Below are 7,093 nucleotides of genomic sequence, written 5' to 3' on the forward strand. Positions count from 1 at the left end.
CACACACACACACACACACACACACACTTTCGGGGGAGGTGAATCTCAACTCAATGATCTAACATTTAAAAAACTGTACACTTCTGTATTTACACTTGCTATTCTGAGTACATGTGATGGATTATGACTAAGTACATTTACTCAAGTACTGTACTTAAGTACAAATGTTAAGGTACCTGTACTTTCTACTTCCACTCCGCTACATTTGAGAGAGAAGTCTGAAGTCTTTACTCCGGCTTCCTGTGCCCCAAAGACTAGATTTCAAAATTATTCTGCTGGTTTATAAGTCGCTAAATGGTTTAGAGCCAAATTAACGGTCAGATCTGGTGAATTATGAACCCCAGAGGTCTCTAAAGGTCACCAGGAACAGGTCTGCTTGCCATCCCCAGAACCAGAACTGGAAAGGGGGAAGTTTCTTTGCTCCGTATATCTGGAACAAACTCCCGGTGAACTGCAGATCGGCACCAACGCCGAGGCTGAACACTTCCTCTGCCATACTGCCTTGGTTTAATTATTTTTCATTAGGGCTTAATTACTGCACTGTACTGTGGATTTTACTCTTTTATTCTCGTGTACAACCTGGTTTTGATTAATGTTTTTTTCATTTACATTTTCTATTTTGTACAATATGTATTTTTTTTAATATAATTGTTATTTTGTTTGATGTTTTCTATAAAGCACTTTGAATTGCTAGTAAAATAAACTAGTAAAATTGCCTTGCCTTGAAAGTTTTAATTAAAAACGTTGCCAAAGCATCAACATATAGTCTGTCCAAACATTTGAATTAAGCACAATAAACTCTTATATGAACAGTAACACAATATTAGAGTAAATTGATGCTAATTTTATGAATCGTATTGTACACTGGAAAAAAGGGGGTGTCTAAAAACAAGATAAAAACACAAAATTTGAGGGAAAAGGTAGCCTACTCAAAACATGTGAAATTATGTGTCCATGTGAAATCCAGTGAAATTATCTGTCCATGCAGCAAGATAATTTCACTTGACAATCTTGCCTGATTTAAGATTAGAGTGGAAAATGGAACACTTAAAATAAGAAAATTAAACTCTCAAAACCAGATAAATATCCAACACTTAAAAGTTCAGAAGTCATCTTCTATTCTATACTCTGCTCTTTATAGTTCTGTTTTCATTCTACTGTGTTTTAACAAGAGAAACCAAAAAGCTGGTGCCATCACTGGAGAATCCCGCCCCCACCCCAAAAAACCCCAGGGTTAAACAATAAGGGTTATGGCCCTATGGGCCATACGCTTCTGTGGGTTGTAGTAGAAGATCAAACGGCTGATATCACAGGCTAATCACTGCTAACTAACATGCTAGTTACCTTTAACATAGGCACAGGCTAATCACTGCTAACTAACATGCTAGTTACCTTTAACATATGCACAGCCTAATTACTGCTAACTAACATACTAGTTAACTATAACATAGGCACAGGCTAATCACTGCTAACTAACATGCTAGTTACCTTTAACATAGGCACAGCCTAATTACTGCTAACTAACATGCTAGTTACCTTTAACATAGGCACAGGCTAATTACTGCTAACTAACATGCAAGTTGACATTAGTAATCAAACAATCATGCGAGCTTCTCCTGACAACACGGTGATTTGTCAACTATGCGACGGTAAGTTGCGTGGTTATGTAGCAATCGTTAGCTTATTTTAACAAAACATCTGCTACGGAGCCATAACGTGAGCTACAAGGTAATAGAGTCTTTTATATATAGTTGTGCTTATTTAGAAATAAAAAACTTCAAACGCTTCAGATGAAAAGTTATTCGCTGTCAAAGTGACGCCAAAATGAATGGGAGTCAATGACATGCTAACTGCTGGTGATGGCTTCGTAGCATTAAAATGGCGCCACGGGAGCTCCGCTTAGAGAGGAGAGGCTCACCCCCCATTGGTTGCTAGTTGTGTACGCTGCTACAGAGCTTCACGACGCAGGCATCGGACCCCCGTCCCAGCTCAGTCGTATCAGCGGCTGTTAGTCGGTGTGTTTAATCAAAAACAGGTGACTTTGCACCGGGTATAAAGCACCATGAGCTGCCGCTCATTTTTACAGAGATCACGGTTAAATTTAGTCCACAAAATATGTAAATGGACTGTTCTTATATAGCGCTTTTCTAGTCTTAACAACTACTCAAAGAGCTTTTACATAGCACAGGAACCCTTCACCATTCATACACTGTGGCCGAGGCTGCCGTACAAGGTGCCACCTGCTCATCAGATACACACTCACACACTTTTACACACCGATTACTTCACCGCGGAGGGATGCAACAACTTCCGGAGGACCGAGAAGTCAAGGATCTATCAAATAAGGGTCCTGAGTTGCAGACCCTGTCTCAGGTCACTCAGGGTTTTTTCTGCTGTCAGCGTGTTCTTGTTCTGTGATGCAGAGATAGTGCAGCCCTAGGCGTTTATCTTAGTACACTAGACTGAATAACTAGGCTGCATAAGCTAACAGCGCTACAGGGGCTATTAGCTCTGTACAGCTGAGTGGTATCACAGTTAGCTTCCAGCTACGTGTTTGCTAACAGTGCTACTGCTAGCAAACACGTAGCTGGAAGCTAACTGTGATACCACTCAGCTGAGATGACGTGTAGATGCAGTCAAATCGCATCTATCGCAAATCTGGGTCACAAATAATACTCAAAAGTCCTTTCTGTACCTGCCTTTTCTGTCTTGTTTCACTATTTCGTGTCTTTCTGTGTCATGTTTTTTCTTTTTTTAGGGCGGATTTGTCATCTTGATTCATTTCCTGTCTGCAAACTATTTTTTATTAACTTCGCTTGGGGGGGGGGTTCTTTGCATCACCTAGATCTTTTTGTCCAAAATCTCTATTTTACTAGTTTTAACCCCTTTTACTCGGTAATAAGGAAAAAAATAATAATCTAAATTTTATTTATTAATTATATTGGTCTTTATTGAAATCCCAATTATTTTACACGATTGCTCATTGACTTTTGGAAAGATGTTGCATTTAATCAACAACAAAAAACGCAGTGCGATAACTGTTGTTGTGAGTTGGCGCTATATAAGTATAATAGAATTGAATCTAACAGCGTGCCCCGGGTCAGGTCATGTTTTCACTGTTTAAAAGTCAATTAATCTGAACCCGGTTCGCTCAGTCTGACCTTTGAGATTCAAACGAGTCTGATATGAAGTACAAAGTCTCCCTCATTACGTCCATTAACATTTGGTCGTCACATAAGGAAAAGGCTAGCAGGTAAAAAGAGGAAAGTGGGCTCTGTTTGTGCCGAGGGGGTAAGCGAGCCTCCACAAAGTGTACCTCCTATGGAGCCGTTTTCGTGCTAACAAGCTAGCAGGCTAACAAGCTAGCAGGCTAGCAGGTAAAAAGTGGAAGGTGGACAATGGATCCAGAGACCTGCAGGAGTGGTAACCCTCCTCCCACACTTATCCTTCCTCCATTTTCTGCTGCTGAATAATTCACGGCAGGAGATTTTTGAATAATTCATAGAAATAACATGACAAGAGTGACTGCTGTGTTCTTTGGGGGGAGGCAGTGAATGAATAAATTAGTGAATGAGTGAAAGACTGAACTTGTGGGACGACGGGACCCACAATACCAAAGGAGGATCAGCTGTTTTGCTGACTCAAGCGACTCCAGGTCCAGTTTTTGCTGTTGCAGACAAGCTTGTGACACGTTTCTGACAACAAATTTGGGGTTTGAGTTTGAACCAGCGGGCTTATTGTCCGCTTAACTTCCAGTGTTTCAGCGTTCATTTCACTTTTCAACTGTCCCTAAGAACCCGAAGATCAACATGTGCATTATTGTGACATTTTTGAATAATCCAACAATTTAAATGTCTTCGTGTTTTAAATCCAACTTTTACCTGCGATTTTATTCCCAAGTAATTTAACCCTTGTGTTGTCTTCCGGTCAAAATTGAAAATCAACACTTTTGATGACGCTTTTTATCAATGTTTTTAACTTTTTTTTTTACTACGAACTAACTTATCAACTTTAGTTCTACAGTTATTTTTGGGATTTATGGTCAATACATAAGGAAATTATACCTAACGTTTGAGTCAGAAAAGCAGAAACTAGTAATTATTCAGACTAAAATTAAAGGAATGGATGTTGATGATAATCACAGACTGGAATATGTCAACTTTTACTCAATACTATTTCAAAAACACTTCCATTTGTTTTACAAAATGCTAAAAAATTGAGTAAGACGCTCAAAATTTAATGAAAGTAGAGATTTGTACTTGCCAAAGAGCGTTTGGGTGGAATCAATCATGTTATTTTGGGGAATTAAAAAGAACATTGATATAGGACAACATGAGGACAACATGAGGACAACATGGGGACAACATGGGGACAACATGAGGACAACATGAGGGACAACATGGGGGACAACATGGGGACATTATGAGGGACAACATGGGGACAACATGAGGACAACATGGGGACAACATGAGGACAACATGGGGACAACATGGGGACAACATGAGGACAACTTGGGGACAACATGAGGACAACATGGGGACAACATGGGGACAACATGGGGACAACATGGGGACAACATGAGGACAACATGGGGACAACATGGGGACAACATGGGGACAACATGAGGGTTAATAGTATATTTATGTCAGTGAACTTATCATCCTCCGCCTCCAGAACAAACCCTTAGCCAAGCCTAACTGCAGACTACAGCGGACACATATGGACGACAATCAATTACCAGAGAACGACGGTGGACATTCTGTAAATCACCATAAATATTGAAGACTGGGCTGTGACATGTGATGGTTAAGGTCGACTAGAAGAAAACATCAGCTGGACATATTTGAACCAACCTAAGAATCTAAAACCAGGAAGATCGCCAGTTTAAGAAGCAAATTGAACACAGCAGGCAAACAGTGGATTTGCAACGTCCTTGTCTGTCACGTGGTCTGGTCCTCTGGCCCAGAAAGACTTGTTCCCATAGACTTATGGTGAAAGAGAGGTCTGCAGATCAGTGGATACATCCCCACTGCAAAATATCTCGTTTCACTATCATAATTTGATCCATTCGATCCAATATTTTCCAATTTGGAAAGCCTAGAAGAGCCGTACCATTAACTCATTTAATCCTCATTGAAGTTAGCCAGAGATGGCAAGTAACATTACTGTACTCAATTAGATTTTTCAGATATTTTTACTTTACTATTTATTTTTGTGCCGACTTTTTACTTTAAATTCTTACATTTTTAACACGAATATCTGTACTTTCTACTCCTTACATTTTACAAAATTGGCTCGTTACTTTAGCCTTTAGTGATTTCCGTTGAAACTAATCGGATGGGACTATACGCTGCACTTCCGCACCGCTACAAGACGACTCGACAGATTCGGTGGCAAATCCTTGTGGCACGACAGCGGTAACGTTAGCGGTCACGTTAGCGTTAGCGTAGCATTATGGACGGCGACTTGACTGAAAATGAAGTAAACATTGTGAGCCTGACATATTACAATTACTATTACTAGACTCCATGTTCAAAGATTTGCTAGCTGTCAGTTAATTTTCTCATTTGCACGGCTACTTTTACTTTAATAATTTAAGTAAATTTCCAAGCCTGTACTTTGTTACTTTTACTTGAGTAACAAAGTTAAATCAGTACTTCTACCTTCAACAGAGTATTTTTGACACAAGTATCTGTACTTCTACTTGAGTACGGGGAGTGAGTAGTTTTGCCATCACTGAAGTTAGCGGAGCGCTAAAACGGGAGTAGCTAGCTCGGGTGGCGGAGGTCTCTAGTAGCAACTCCGATCTTATATGTGAAAGTTGAACATTTTGTCTACATGCGCCACTGAGTAACTGTTATTGGAATGAACAGGGCTGATACGCTAAAGTCTTAATACACATCCATGGGCTGGATTTAAGCTAAATGCTAACGTCAGATTCCTAACATGCTCACAATGCCGATGCTAAAGTACCGATTCTAAGTAGGTACAATGTTTGCCTAAGAGGGGTTAATCTGCTAAATATTCTAAAATGCACTAAACACAAAGCAGCTGATGTCCTTATTATTCATAAACTAAAAGCAGTGGACACATTAAAATCACGAACCTGGTGAATAAGTGTTAGGTCACCAAAGTGATTACAATTCATCCTTAGAGCGACATGAATATCTGAACCAAATTGAATGGAAATCCATTCAAAAGGTGAGATATTTAAAGTCTAAAAGCCAAACTTGTCTCCAAACCACCGTCTCATCGTCTTCCTGTCCTCATGTCTTCCTGTCTGAACAGTTTAGGTATTTTAAATGTCACATGAGGAGAACACCGGGTGGAGACTGCAAGCTTCTCTGGTTACCTTTTCACCAGATGAGTGACTCAATTGACCTCTTTAGTGTGACAGAAAAACTGGTTATCTGGTGTAAACTGGACACACAGATATCAACCGTGAATGTGTGTCATCAATTAAGAAAGAACATATATTTTCACAAGACGATTTTAATTATTACAGTTGTTACCGTCCAATTTCTGTTCAATCAATTGACAAACTCACTAAACAGGATACATATTATCAAGGCAAAGAAATTATGCTGACTTTTCTGATAGTTAACAGAACTCATTTTATCCTTACAAGTCAATATCATAATAATAATAACAACAATAATAATAATAATAATAATATGCAGCTTTGAGCTTCTTTTTTTATTTCCTCTATGTAACAAAACCTTCACATTAACCCTCAACATCTGACACCACTAACCCCTACCAGCTTTGATAACCTTTTATTAATGATGGCGTTCTCTTACCTGTGAATATAGTCATGACAGAAGCGTTATGAGCCTCCGTCCTAATGTTTAGACCGGCTAATTTCAGAAGTTGAACTCTCCAAAAACACAAAAAGGCTTGTCTACTGTTGGCAAACTGAACCGGACAGTCGGCAAGGGAACAGGCACTTCCTCCCCGGCCCTCCTCTCTTAAAACACACCCATTCAGACGACAAGGTGTCAGGATGACATGTCGACAAAGGTGAGGACGAAGGGTGTGAGGGGTTAGGGGGAGGGAGGGAGGGAAGGAGGGAAGGGAGGGAGGCAGATAGGGA

General features: G+C 39.9%; 1 protein-coding gene across 1 annotated transcript in view; it reads right to left on the reverse strand.

The window, feature by feature from the left end:
* The window catches only part of shtn3 (shootin 3), a 35,653-nt gene that overhangs the window by 19,620 nt on the left and 8,940 nt on the right, over positions 1 to 7,093 (reverse strand). The gene's annotated exons all lie outside the window — the stretch shown is intronic.

This window comes from Etheostoma cragini, chromosome 10, assembly GCF_013103735.1.
Source record: "Etheostoma cragini isolate CJK2018 chromosome 10, CSU_Ecrag_1.0, whole genome shotgun sequence".
Taxonomy (NCBI): Eukaryota; Metazoa; Chordata; class Actinopteri; order Perciformes; family Percidae; genus Etheostoma; species Etheostoma cragini.